Source organism: Pezoporus flaviventris, unplaced genomic scaffold, assembly GCF_033815535.1.
Source record: "Pezoporus flaviventris isolate CSIRO_AGI_PZ_B2104156 unplaced genomic scaffold, CSIRO_AGI_Pfla_v1 ptg000007l, whole genome shotgun sequence".
NCBI classification, from domain to species: Eukaryota; Metazoa; Chordata; class Aves; order Psittaciformes; family Psittacidae; genus Pezoporus; species Pezoporus flaviventris.
Window position 1 is genome coordinate 16,506,133 of NW_026892555.1, and position 13,954 is coordinate 16,520,086.

Here is a 13,954-nt window from a genome sequence, read left to right on the forward strand (position 1 = left end):
ACTCCCAGACTCAAAATGTCCTTAAATTCAGTAGGATTCCCAAATACCAATACAATATTTTTAAACCCCCATATATTTAACTAATAAATTCAGTATCCTCATTTTCACATAGAAATTTAGGAATATAATATTACAACATGAATACCCCTATACTTTTCATCCAAGCAGAATATTTCTAGGTAGACAAGAGCAGATGTAAAAAATAAAGGGAAGGTAAAGGTGTAGTGCTGTTCTGTGCCCTGAGTGTCAATAGGTATTCGGGATTATTTTTAAACTGCCTCTTGAAGTTTCGTGATGCATCAAGGGCACTTAACCTTTTTTTTTTCCTCACAAGTTTTTCACATATCTTCTTTTTTATTATTATTATTTTTCTTCTTTCTGTAGTTCCTAATACTATTTTAAGCTTTCAGGAAACATATCCGGCCTAAAAGAGTAAAAAAAGTGCATCACTGTGCCCCAACGAGATACATTACAACTTTACCACGCTTATATGCCTGAGTAATAGAGAAATGAAATAAAATTAGACAATTAATTGGGAGAGGGAAAATGTTTTTAGTGGTAGACATCTGAGAAAACAAATGATAAATCTTCCCTCATTGTTCCACTCCACCACATAGATAAATTTGCAGAAACAGAGGCAGCAAGCAGATTATGCATTTTCTGAGCAGAAGCAAATCATGAAAAGTGTTTGGTGAAGCACAAAAGCATGAAACAGAAACACATACAAACTGCATTTAACACTATACACCACTTCTCCAGATAATGCTGAGACTCGAGAATAGCTCAAGTGTGGATTTTGCTGATGTTTTTAAGTCAGGTCACATGCTGCAGCATTTGTCCATTCCTTGCAAATATAGGCTGTCTATTCTAGGTTTTAAAATAAAAAATACTTTTTAAGCACCTTTATGTTTGTTTGAAGGCAAAGAAAAGTTTGTTACCAGCATTATCTTGCTGCCAGTTTAATCAGTCTTGGTTCAAATCCTTATTTTCTGACACTAATGCAAACTAAGTCTTTCCATAGAGGTAATGTAAAGACTCAACAGTTATAAGCACCTTTAAGTCATAAGCTCCCTAAATGTTCACAGAACTTTATCAGACCTTAATCCTGAAATGTGAAAATTCGAATTGCTGGCCACCCACTATGTAGAAACCAATATAGAAGGAGGGCTGGCAGGTGAGTGTGACCATAAGGAGAGTTGTCACTAGGTGTGGCTAGTACACAAGCTGTGGCTTCAGTACACAACCCTTTATGAGGCCCAGATTTCTGTTAAGCCAACACGATAAGGAATGCCAAATTCCAGGAAAAAAGGCCAACTGAAATACATCGTATTTCATAATCCAGATAGCAGTGGTAATAATAGTGTAATAAGAGTTTTGCTTAAGTTAAATAAGGTCTTCCTGCAGGAAAACAACTGGAAAAGCCATAGTATTATCGGTTTCTTCATCATTAGCTTCATGTTTCCCTTCCAGATATGAAATGCTTGGGTAATGTTTTGTGGTTGTTGGAGGGGCGGGGGTTGATTGTTTTGTTTGGGGGGTTGGGGAGGAAGTTGTCAGCTTTGGTTCAGGTTTTTTTTTTTTTGTTTTTAACCTCTGGAAATAATAAAGCAATAGGGACATCTACTGGTAGTTCCATAATATTGAAAATTAATCTTATGGGAAAACACTAAAATATTTAGCTGTATATCAGACCATTTTACTTCCTATTATAGATTTTGAGGTCAAAAAAATACAGGAATCTAGAAAAAAGTGATAATTCACTGTTCACATGAAATTCAGAATGTCCCAGATATGAAATACCTTCTAAAAAATTTCTGTTTTTTTAACATGATATATTCAGTTTAAGAGTTTTAAATTAAGTCTGTAGTAGTAGGGACTGCAGTGATAGGACAAGGGGTAAGGGTTCAAACTTACAAAGAGAAAGTTTATGTTAGAGGTAAGGAAGAAGCTCTTTACTGTGAGGGTGGTGGGGCACTGGAATGGGTTGCCCAAGGAAGTTGTGAATGCTCCATCCCTGGCAGTGTTCAAGGCCAGGCTGGACAGAGTCTTGGGTGACATGGTCTAGTGTGAGGCATCCCTGCGCACGGCAGAGGGTTGAAATTAGGTGATCTTAAGGTCCTTTCCAACCCTAACTATTCTATGATTCTGAGTCAGACTTTACATTTAAAACATATAACCCTTTTAGCTTTTCATGTATAATTAAAATGCAGGGGACCAAATATATATTGACTACAGTAGGGATTAAATTCATTATACTGTCTGAGGTCTCTTTTGGACATGTAATGCAATTCTCCATTATGTCCACCTATTGCTTTAACTTTTCATAATAATAGTAAAATCAAGTATTGTATTTTCCTTTCATACCTTGAAAAAATATCATTCTGAAGTACTCACCATCTGCTATATTTTTTATGAAGTTACTACAGTTTTTGAAAGGGCTTATTTTTTTTAAATTGCAGTTTTCCAGGAGATGTGGATTGAATGAGCCTGAAAAAAAGAAAAAAGTTATAAGTTTTCAAGAGCAACTGGTGACTTTTATTTAAAACACACAAGTCCAATCTGATCATTGCTCTCCATTTTCTGTTTTATAAAGTTCAAAAGCAAAAGTGTATTTCTTTCTGATACTTGGCTACCTGGTTGTTATTTAATTAAAAGCACAAAATGATTATGTACTAATTTCAGAATATTTCCCAGAGAGAGTAGAGGCAAGAATCTGATGTAATACAGTGTGACAACTGGCTGTTATTTCTTCCTTATTATTAACATCAGTTTTCAAGATGGTCTGTGCCATTGATTGTTTTACCTAGGAAGTGAAAAACAGCACTGGAAAAATTTAGAGAAAAAAGTAATATTTTTGAATTGACCAGTATGCCAGTTCTACAAGAAGAATAACTGGTTTCAACACAAATTATTGAGGTACATTCTAAGAGTAAGGAATAAAGGTAGCTTGTTAAATCCTCATATTGAGCTCTGGTTGTAAATAGATTCAATTCCATTTATATATATATATATATGTATATATATATAAAATAAATACAATTTATATTTTAATTATTTTATTCGATATATTTGTATTTGTTTGCATTGGTTAAATCTACACTGAAAATAAATGTTCTTCTATACAATACATATATTTCAGTGCAATTAAGTAATTCAGACAGTTTGAAGATGTTCAGTGGGCTGAAGCACCTCTCCTATGAAGACAGGATGAGTTGGGTTTGCTCAGCCTGGAGTAGAGAAGGCTCCAGGGAGACCTTATTGTGGCCTTTCAAGAAATATGGAGAGGGACTTTTTACAAGAGCATCTAGTGACAGGACAAAGGGGAATGGTTTTAAACTGACAGAGGGGACATTCAAACTAGATATAAGGGCAAATTCATTACTTTGAGGGTTATGACACTCTGGAACAGGTTGCCCAGAGAACTTGTGGATGCTCCATCCCTGGCAGGGCCAGGTTGCACGGGGTTTTAAGCAACCTGGTCTAGTGGAAGGTGTCCCTGACACTGGTAGGGGGGGTTGGAACTAGATGACATTTAAGGTCCCTTCCAACCCAAACCATTCTATGGTTCTATCAAGTGGCATGGAGCATCAATAAACAGTGAATTTGAATTATGCCAGCTTAATAAAAACAAGGCATTAACACTATTACTGAAGGCAAGAACCTAAAATTTCCTATAACAAATTGAATAGTGCTTCAGAATGAAATTATTTCTTCCAGAATTACCTTCTTTTCACCATTTGTCATAAAGTTATGTCATGGATACACCATAGCCAACAACCAAGTATACCCACTTGCTTAGGGACAGCCCTGCTGTCCTGGTGGAATGGGGAGGAGAATCATAAAAAAAAAAGGTAAAACCCATGAGCTAAGAACAGATTAATTATTGCAATAAAATAAATAATTATTGTTATGAGAAGGGGGAAAACCAAAAAGAGATAGAGAAATAAAGCTCAGAAAAGACAAGTGATGCACAATTGCTTACCACCCACTGACCAATATGCCACCTGTCCCTGGGCAGCAACTAGCCCCTCTTGGCCAACACCCCCCAGTTTATATACTGAGCATGACATTCTATGAGATGGAATTTCCATTTGCCTAATTCATGTCAGCTGCCCTGACTGTGCTCTCTCCTGGCTTCTTGTGACCCTCCTTACTAGCAGAGCATAGGAAAATGAGACGTCCTTGAATTGGGTAAGTGCTACTTAGCAACAACTGAAAAACATCAGCATGTTCTCAACATTATTATCATTCTAAAGCAAAACCACAGCACTATACAAACTACTGGGAAGAAAATTAACTCTATACCAGCCAAAATCAGGACAAATGAGCCTCTCTAGTCCTCTCTAGCTCTTTCTAGCTTCTTTAGCTCAGCTGAACAAATAATTCATACCATCAAACACCCTTTTTTCTAACCAGTTTTTTATTTGAAATTCCACAGACTTTCACACACACACAAAAAGAAAAACAACAACATGCACACACAAAAAAAACACCCAAACCAAACTATCAACAACAAAAAAAACTTTCAAGAAAAAGCCCTAAAAAACTTTAAAAAACTTTCATCACTACTTATGGAAATATGCAAATTTTTAATATAAACAGAGAGACTGAATCTCACCTTGGGAAGATTTTCATTTTGATTGTCATTTAAAAAAAATCACATTATTAGATTATGTTTCTTTGCCATTATTACTTCCATCACTACCATTCCCCAGGTAAAGAATGAATACCTCTCACTTCAAAGGATAGTTAGACTTTGGCTGTCCCTTTTACCTCACCACTTCATATTTTTTGACTCCTCAATTTCATCATCAGGTGCAGCTGTAATCGATCACTGAGTTCTAGAAGTATTAGAGGCAAATAAAGAAAAGCCAAGTGATTCCCTAATCCTGTTCCAATTAAAATAAGATCCAGAAAAGTAAGGTTTTCACATAGTCCATACTGATAGAAAAACTGTCTACCTAGCAATTTGTGATTAGGGAATATGCTAATTTAAGAGAATCTTAATGTTCACTTGATCATTCTGCACATTTTCAGTCATCTAAGAGTCAATGGCCTCAAATGAAAGCTTTTCTACCAAGTTTTTATTAAAACTCCACCTGATTATTTATTTTAAGAAAATGTGTAGAAAATGAATTATCTTCAAGACCTCTATGAATGTTGTTTAAGACCTCTATGAAAATTTATTGTGGGATAATCACAGAATCAGCTAGGTTGGAAAAGATCTTCAAGATCAGCAAGTCCAACCTTTACCCCATGACTGACAAGACCACCACTAAACCATGTCACTAAGGGCCTCATCTACATCTTTTTTGAACACTTCCAGGGATGATGATTCCACCACTTCCCTGGGAAACCTGTTCCAATGCCTGACTACCCTTTCAGTGAAGAAATTTTTCCTAATATCCTGTCTAAAACTCCCCTGGCACAGCTTGAGGTCATTTCCTCTTCTGGTATCACTTGTTACTTGGGAGAAGAGACCAGCCACCTGCTCTCTCCGTCCTTCTTTCAGGTAGTTGTAGTTCTACAGACTAAACAACCCCAGTTCCCTCAGTTGTTTCCCATCAGACTTCTGCTCTAGACCCTTCTCTTGATCTGCACTAGCAACAAATTGTCTTGTAATGAGGGGCTCAGAAGTGAATGCAGTATACTATCTGCAATCTCACCAGTGCCGAGTACAGGGGTATTATTACTTCCCTACAATATGTCATATGAGTTATGCACATGACTTTCTACAGAAAATGTTCTCAATGTAAAAAAGTAACAATGTCTGAACTCACCAGAGGGAGTCTATGGCAAGTTAGTCACAATATGCAGTATTTGGTGATAGCTTTCTTCTGGGTCTGATATGGTCCACCTGTGGTCCTAAGAAAAAATCTCTGTACAAGTGTGTAAGTGTACAGTATCTGAAATAAGAGGAAGGCTGTGTTACAGTTCACCAGAGTGACTCCTGGCACATAGTGATATTCTGCCTGACTATGACATTAAATAAAAGAGAGAGAATGGTACTTCAGCTGCTAAATTAGTACTAGAGACCTGTGGAGGAGAAAGACTTTATACAGTCTTTTGGATAATGTTTACCAGAAGAACCCTTGGCTTTGAACAGTCTCCAGAAGGATCCTGAAGACTTCTTTTGAAGGAAACTGCTTGGCTTGTACCAAAAGAGGATGAGACATAGCAATATACAAGCTAGATATGGGTGAACTAGGTGAATTTGGGTGCCAAATATTCATACAGCAAAGATGAGGTGTTAGTAAACAATGTCTGGTTTCATGAATTTAGTATCTATATGATGCAAAATACCATGAACATATCAGGATAAGACACTAGAAACTTTCCAAGTTCCAGAGCATTATCCTTCAGTTCAGAAGTTCCATTCAGTTCAGAATCAGTACTCAGGAACACTACTTCAAGTAACTTTTCTGAGCAGCAAGAAAGTCAAAGAAAAGAATATGGAAACTACAATCAGAAATGCCTTGTTCCCAAGAAGTCTCATTAATTTTGTGCTACTGATGTTTCACAGCATCTCTTCAAAACAAGAAACAGTGATCATTTTTTTGGCCTCAAAAAGTCTTTTTGACTGTACATGATATATATGAGAACCATATATATGGTTCAATTTTATAAAAAACTGCCTATGAACTATGTAAGAGATTATTGGTATCTAGCAAAGATAGCCTTTTTATATCAACTGTCCTATTCCAGAAGCTAATACATATATCTTAGATTAAGCATTTTACAATATCAACAATAAATAAAATTAAAAAGAAACACCCCTGTCCTTAATTAAAGATGCTTCCCTAATTTCTGATATATTTTTCTTTAGGTGACAGCTGTTTTGAATTGCTTTGGTCTGTTTCATAAATAACACTAAATCATCTATGAATCACAAACAGATCTAACATTCGCATACTTAGTCTATCTCTTTCTCTGTGAGTTCTCATTTTTTTCTGTTCATTTTGGTTCCTGCTGTTGTGTTCTGCATTATCAGTGATAGACTGCTCTATTTTACATTTACAAACTAGGAATTTGGGAAGAAAGGGCTCCAACAATGTTTTCTGATTAATGAAATCCAGTCTATTTCATTGCAATAACTAGGAAACAACATTTTGTTCAGAAAGCTATCTGCAATATCCAGGATAGAACCTGCTATTTTTCCTGGTTCAAAAAACATCCTTGTACCTTGGATATTTCTTATAGATTTGCAGTAAAACAGCAAAAGCCAAACCTATACTATGCTACAAGAAGACAGCAGAAACTTCATGAGCATCACAAGTACCCTAAACTCTCAGAATGGAATCTATTTACAAAAAATCCAAGGTTGTATTAGGACATGTACATATTGTGTGCCACAGAATAGGCCAAAGACCAAACTAACTGTTTGATCTAAGGATTAACAATTTCCTTTTTTACCTCAAAAAAGCAATCTGATGAAGATAGAAACAGCAATCAGACCAGATCCATGAATATTATTTCTAAACATGACTAATCACCAGTGCTTGGGAAAAAGGAAAGTAAAAACACACATACACACAAAAACCCAAACCAAACCCAAACATAAATCAAATAACCAGTCTTAGGATGAGAGAAATTCTTTTCTCTTAGTTTATACTGACAATCACCCTGGTAGATACTCTGAGATTTAGGATTAATGCACCATTGAAAATATATAGTCTCTTTTTCAAACCTAAGAGATGCAAAAAAGATCAGATACCTGAAAATTCAAACGAGAAACTGTTTCTTTTTTTTTGTTCTCCCATTTATTGAACCATATCGTGAGGAATCCCTCCCATTATTTTATCATGAGTGCTCATATCATATCTTCCTGTTTGGTTCATACTGTTTTGATAGCTAAAAATTCCCTTTTAATTTCTGTAACTTCCTCCTGCAAAAAAATAGAGGAAACTGTAGCAACTACAGCTACTGAAGCTTTCGAGAACACTGTAACTCTTTTCAAGGTCAAAGTATGAAGACCCTTGATTTCTTACTGTGTTCTTTTTGCTTTTATATGTCACAGAGACATAGGAACCCACAGGGAATTTGGAAAGAGTTGCTGCCAGCCAGGGAAGTGAATTCAGTATTTTAAATGCTATGTGTGGAATCTCTTCCAGAGCTACTGAGCACAGTGAATGCAGTTGATTTAAAGGATGGACATTTTATTTCATTACATTATATTTTTTTGTTTCAATAAAAAGGGATGTTCTAGGAAGGCATATCTTTGCTGCTGAAACTTAAATATAATCTTCTTATAGATTTCCTTTAAGCATAAGGTCAGGTGTTGAGCAATTGCTGTCAACAAACACTTCTAAATAAACAAGTTCTCTCTGAGAAACTCTATTGCCCTTTAGGCACCAATGTTTAAAGTGCATGTAATAGATATTAAAAAAAAAAAAAAGTGTGTGTAACGAAGATCATTATTCCAAAGCCGCTAATATAAATCACAATAAATTAACATTTTTTTAACTTCCCTAATCCAAGTGAAAAACCTATTTGTCCCTCAGTTTCCTTTACACTTGTCTGCAAGTGTACAAATGAAGCCAAAGAACAGGACCAAGCAGAAGCACCTGAAGCCTGGAGCATTTGATGCAGGTAATGATGACTATTAAGAATAAAGACACAGCTGTCACTTGAAGAATGGCTTGAATTTTTGAGACTTTCACTATGTAGTTCATATAGCCTCAAAACTTACCATATGGTTACCTCTTGGGGCACGTCTACAAAAATTGGTTTATCTAAAACTGAGATGCACTGAAGCAAAAACTGCAGTGTAACTTCTCTGATGCAATTGCATCTGAGATAACTGCCAAAGCATGCTACTTCTCAAATTATTATTTCTACATGAGGGAAACTTATCTCAAAGCATGTGCTCAAGCATGGTAGGTACTTTTGCTATGTATTTGAACTGCTGCCTTGTCATATTCACTGTGGGATTGTCCCTGCTGCAGCAAAGGAAGAATACTCCAACTACACTAATGTTTTAGATCAAAGTAATGTTCCTATTCTTGGCTTATGCCATAGGCCTCACAATTCACAAATGAGAAGACTTTATAGAGTTCCAGGACTCAGTCCTACCAAAAGAAAAATACTGAAATTTTCAGGAAGTGTATTCTTTATAACAGCATGGGAGGAGGGGAGCGAAATACGTAAGCATTTATTTTCTTTTTATTTGGGATTCTACTACTGTGTGTGCTGGAGCCTTAAACTTACTATCTGGTTAACAGATAGACCTAACTAATGAACAAACAAGCAGCTGTGGGATGTTGTGAAGTTTATCTTTGGGAGACAGAAGTGATGGTTTAGTGGGCAGCTAGACAGTACCCAGGGTTAGTGCTCAATACAGTAATTGTGAGAACAAAAACTGAACACTTTGCTGAAATCTGGGATACAGGGACAAAACAATGTGACTATCCTTTGTGAATAGCTTGCCTGCATGCAACAGCTCCTGGGGACATCAATAGATCATCAGAATTTGTTTGCTGGGCTTTCCTCAGCATGACACAATGGTATCCTTAGTGATTACTGCATACAATCTTAAGATCTTTTTAGGCTCACTGGCCACCTGAGTCACAGCTAAGGATATCTGCTGTGAAAACACATGCTCCAAAATTCATGTACTTTCAGCTTTTAAAACTTAACATGAGGAAGCCAAAATCCATATTTCTGAAGTTAAAAAGATCATAAGCCTTTGTGAACATATGGTTATGCATGCTTAGATAGACCTCGTCTATTTGAAGGATCTGTTATGTGTTTCATATGCAACGTCCTTGGAGAACCTTTTTGCCTTTCAATGGTAAAACTTAATAAGAAGCAAATGTAAAAAAATAAATAAATAAATCTCTAATTTTTCATAGTTGTCCAAATAAGACATTAATACAAAAGGACAATGCTTTAAAGATTCTAGGAGAGAGATTAACTCTTTTTCTATGTGGCATGTAGACTATTTCCATATAAGAGGAGGATCCAGAGCACTTCCATGTCTGTGCTAAGGAGAAAACACATTTTTGCCTTATCCATTTTGAGTTACACTTCTGTAAGTAAAACCTGAAATGAATAAACCAGAAGCCAGAGTTGAAGGAATCATTTCCTCAAATACCCCAAGGATTAAAGAAGTAGTGAAATATAGAGAAAGTCTATGTAGGCTGACATGAGTGGCTCAAAGGCATTTGGTTCCCCTTGTCAACTGTTTTCTCTGTCAGGCAGGACTCAGGAAACCAGTGTGATTCCATTCTATTGGGCTCACATGAGTGATATAGGATTAATTGAAACGAGAAGGGACAGATGGTGAATAAAAACTTTGAAGCATACGCTCTAGGTATACTTACTTTTCATAATCCTCTTCACTCTCTTTTTATCTTCATCAATCCTGCATCTGCCAGTTAGGATCTGCCCAATTGAAATGAGGTCCTGTTCTGTCAGGTGCAGTGTAAGATTGAATCCCAATCTCAATATTGCAATGTATGTCCTTGCTCCGTGAGATGAAACAGCAAAGGTATCTCCAAAGGGTTATTTTGACTAGTGGAACACAGCCATCATTTGGAAGTTAGTGAAAGGCAGATTCACCCTGTGGTCTAGAAACTTCTGGTTAGATTTTTTAAGTTTTAAATTCCATTTTACATTCCCCATCTTTTGTATTATAGATTTTTCCATGTCATGAGAGTCACTTTGTAATGAGATGAGACATATATGAAGGGTAGTAATAAGTTTAATATGCAGCCTGCACTTTTCGATTTCCTGCCTATGCTGTAGATACATTCACATTCAATTCATTGCAGACTGTGAATAACATTGATAAAGGATTTGCAAATAACAACCCTGAAGATGTATTGTTTTGTTAAATTTATAGCTTTGTTGATTTTGAAAAACACAATATATTAGTGGGAAGAAATACTAATTTTCACTGACTTTTTGCATTAATACCTATTGCTATTAAAAATTACTGTCTCCTTTGTTGCATAAATATATGAAATTCTTCTTTACCCTGTTTCACATCTGTAGAAATTCTATACCCAAACCTGTGTATTTTTTTCCCTGTGTATGTTAGTCTTGCTTCTATCCTCAGACTGCTAAGACTGAAATAATAATACTGAGTTTGACAAATGAAATAAGGAAGCTCCCCACAGAGATTAGATAGGGACAGCAATATGTTCAAACATGTTCTAGATGTATCACGAAGCTTAGTGGGACTGGTAACTTTACTCAGGTGGAAAACATCCTTGCAAGTATGTTAGAATCCCCGAGTGACAGAAGAATTCAATTTTAGACTGGAAAGCATTTTTTGAGAGTAACTTAATTTCATACACAATTTATTCTAACTGTGATCTGTTACTGAAAGAGACAGTTTACTGTCTTCCACCCAACACCCAATTTGTGCATTTCACAACTGTGAAATATTTCTGTTACTTTTACTATCTGCATAGTCCTATGAAAAACAGTGAGGCATATGATACATAAATGAAAACAGGCATCCTGCTCAGAGCTCATAGGAGCCCAATTGAAGTAATGCAAAGACTAAGATGTAATCACCTAAATCAAAGGCAATGATTTGGAGCACTGGAACAAAGCATTTGAGTCCCCTGTCCAGACATCACAGAAAGAAAAATGCACTATTAGTGTTGTGAAGGTCATGTGTGCAGATCCTCCCAAGAAGCTTTGTTTAGAAAGAGTGGAAGGTCTTTCTTGGTATAAACCATATGCCTAACTGAATTGATTGCAAAATCCTGCCATAGCACAACAATGGCAAGATCACTTTTTATCCTGCCTGTATCTGCCTAGGAAGTTGCTTGTTCTTGTCTTTCCTCAGTAGTGTATAGCCATTTAGCTCTAGCACTTGAAATTTTGCAGAGAGAAAAGCTGTGGCAATGCATGAGGTTCTTATGCAGCAGATGGCTTGCTAGGAACATACAACGCAGCAGGGTGAAAACTGTCACTATGCACATTTCTTCTGACTTAGGATGGCTATTTTTATTTGTGTGTATTATTAACTTCAAGTGAATTAAAAAAATGTTATATTTAATGTCTGATGTTAGCATTCATTGGACAATGTAACAGTGATTAAAACCACTTTAGTAGAGTATTCTCACTATGTATTACCAATATGGTAATATGTTCCAAAATTCATGCTCACTAGAAAAATAAAAGAAAGGTAATTGCGTTTATATAAACACAAACCAATTATTTGCAGCCAGGAGGATGTACTGTATCTCTGCATGAACAGGGCTAGACAAACTATGTTTGAAATAGAATTAGAATTGAAATTAGAATTAAACTTAGCTAGAGGTATTAAAGATAACAGGAAGGGATTCTGCAGGTACATAGCAAATAAAACACTGACTAGGGAGACTGTAGGCCCCCTCAGGAAGCTCTCGGGAGAACTGGCTACACAGGATTTGGAAAAGGCTGAGGTTCTGAATGACTTCTTTGCTTCGGTCTTCACTGGCAAAGGCTCTGACCAAACCACCCAAGTCTTGGAAGGCAGACAGAGGGACTGTGAGAATGAAGACCTTGCGTCCACTGTAGGAGAGGAGCTGGTTCGAGACCATCTTAAAAATCTGAATGTGCACAAGTCCATGGGTCCTGATGAGATCCATCCGCAGGTCCTGAAGGAGCTGGCAAATGAAGTTGCGAAGCCGCTGGCCATCATATTTGGGAAATCATGGCAGTCAGGTGAAGTTCCCAACAACTGAAAAAAGGGAAATATAACCCCCATTTTCAAGAAGGGGAAAATGGATGACCCGGGGAATTACAGACCAGTCAGTCTCACCTCTGTGCCAGGCAAAATCTTGGAGCAGATTCTCCTGGAAGGCATGCTAAGGCACATGAAAATCAACAAGGTGCTTGGTGACAGCCATCATGGCTTCACTAAGGGGAAATCCACCCTGACCAATTTGGTGGCCTTCTATGATGGGGGTACAGAACTGATGGACAGGGGTAGAGCAGTTGATGTCATCTACCTGGACTTGTGCAAAGCATTCAACACTGTCCCACTTGACATCCTTGTCTCTAAATTGGAGCAACATCAATTTGATGGATGGACCACTCGGTGGATAAAGAACTGGCTGGATGGCCGCACGCAAAGAATTGTGGTCAATGGCTCAATGTCTGGCTGGAGACCAGTAACGAGTGGTGTCCCTCAGGGATCGGTGCTGGGACTGGTCTTGTTTAACATCTTCGTCGCTGACATGGACAGTGGGATTGAGTGCACCCTCAGCAAACTTGCCAATGACACCAAGCTGTGTGGTTCGGTTGATACTCTGGAGGGAAGGAATGTCATCCAGAGGGACCTTGACACACTTGTGAGGTGGGCTGATGCCAGCCTCATGAAGTTTAACCACACCAAGTGCAAGGTCCTACACCTGGGTCAGAGTAATCCCAGGCACAGCTACAGGTTGGGCAGAGAAGAGATTCAGGGCAGCCCTGCAGAGAAGGACTTGGGGGTTTTGGTTGATGGGAAAATGAACATGGGCCGGCAGCATGTGCTTGCAGCCCAGAAAGCCAACCGTATCCCAGCCTGCATCAAAAGGAGCGTGACCAGCAGGTCAAAGAAGGTGATCCTGCCCCTGATTTAGCGTAAGGTGTCCCTGCCCAGGGCAGGGGGGTTGGAACTAGGTGATCTTAAGGTCCTTTCCAACCCTAACAATTCTATGATTCTGTGATTCTACGATTCTATGATTCTAAATAATCTCCACTGAAAAAATTATTGTTATGGTACCTAAATTATTGCTTTTAAAAGAAAATCATCCCCCTGATGATTTCGCCTAAGGTGTCCCTGCCCAGGGCAGGGGTGTTGGAACGAGATGATCTTAAGTTCCTTTCCAACCCTAACGATTCTATGATTTTGTGTTTCTATAATTATATGATTCTAAATAATCTCCACTGAAAAAATTATTACTATGGTACCTAAATTATTATTTTTAAAAGAAAATTCTCTGACATAAGTACCAAGTAGTAACATAGC